This window comes from Orycteropus afer, unplaced genomic scaffold (assembly GCF_000298275.1).
Source record: "Orycteropus afer afer isolate SDZICR_OR568_19922 unplaced genomic scaffold, OryAfe1.0 scaffold02142, whole genome shotgun sequence".
NCBI classification, from domain to species: Eukaryota; Metazoa; Chordata; class Mammalia; order Tubulidentata; family Orycteropodidae; genus Orycteropus; species Orycteropus afer.
This window is the reverse complement of record NW_006923729.1, coordinates 12582-13832: the sequence shown is the minus strand read 5'-3', so window position 1 is coordinate 13832 and position 1251 is coordinate 12582.

Genomic DNA, 1251 nt, shown 5'->3' with positions numbered 1-1251 from the left:
AAATCTTCTGTTCAGCTCTTTTTATTTCATCATTTTTTCCATTTGCTTTAGCTACTCTCCATTTAAGAGCATTTTCAGTCTTTTCTCCATTTTTGTCTTTTCTCCATTTTTGTCTTTTCTTCCTTTTTCCTGTCTTTTTAATGACCTGTCAGGCGGTTGGAGGTTAATGAAATTAATAAAATTATTTTTTATTAATGGAATTAATAAAAAGTTGCTGTCTGTTCTGGTTACCTAGTGCTGCTCTGACAAGAATATGCCACAATCTACTTGTGCTTTCTTCATCCCACAACTCATTTGATCTTCAGTCATTGGTGTTAATGTGTCAAATCTGTTCTTCAGATGGTATCTAAATTCAGGTGGGATATAATCAAAGTTATATTTTGGCTTTCTTGTTCTAATTTTCTTCAGCTGCAGCTTGAACTTGCATATGAACAAGTGGTCTGTTACACATTCAGCTCTTGGCCTTGTTCTGACTGATGATATTGAGCTTCTCCATTGACTTTCCACAGATCAGTTGATTTCATTCCTGTGTATTCCATATGGCAAGGTCTATGTGTATAGTGGCCATTTATGTTGTTGAAAAAAAGTATCGGCAATGAATAAGGTGTTGGTCTTGCATAACTCTATCACGCGATCTCTAGTGTCATGTCTTTCACCAAGGCCTTATTTTCTAACTACTACTCTGTTTCCAACTTTCACATTCAAATCACCAGTAATTACCAATACATCTTGCTTGCATGTTTGGTCAATTTCAGACTGCATAAATTGATAAAAATCTTCAATTTCTTCATCTTTGGCTTTAGTGGTTGGTGTGTAAATTTGAGTAATAGTAGTATTAATTAGTTTTCCTTGTAGATGTTTGGATATTAACTTATCACTAACAGTATTGTGCCTCAGGATACATCTTGAAATGCTCTTTTTGATGATGAATGTAATGCCATTCCTCTTCAATTTGCTGTTCTCAGCACAGCAGATGGTATGATTCTATGATTGAAAATGGCCAATGTTAGTCCATTTCAACTCAATAAGGTCTACAATATCGATCTTTATGCATTCCATTTCATTTTTGACAAATTCCAGTTTTCCTAGATTCATACATTCCACGTTCCATTATTTATGAATGTTTGCCACTGTTCCTTCTCATTTTGAGTTGTGCCACATCAACAAATGAAGGTCCCAAAAGCTTTATTCCATCCACATCATTAAGGATGTTCTTTGAGGAGGCAGCTCTTCCCCTGTCATATTTTGAGT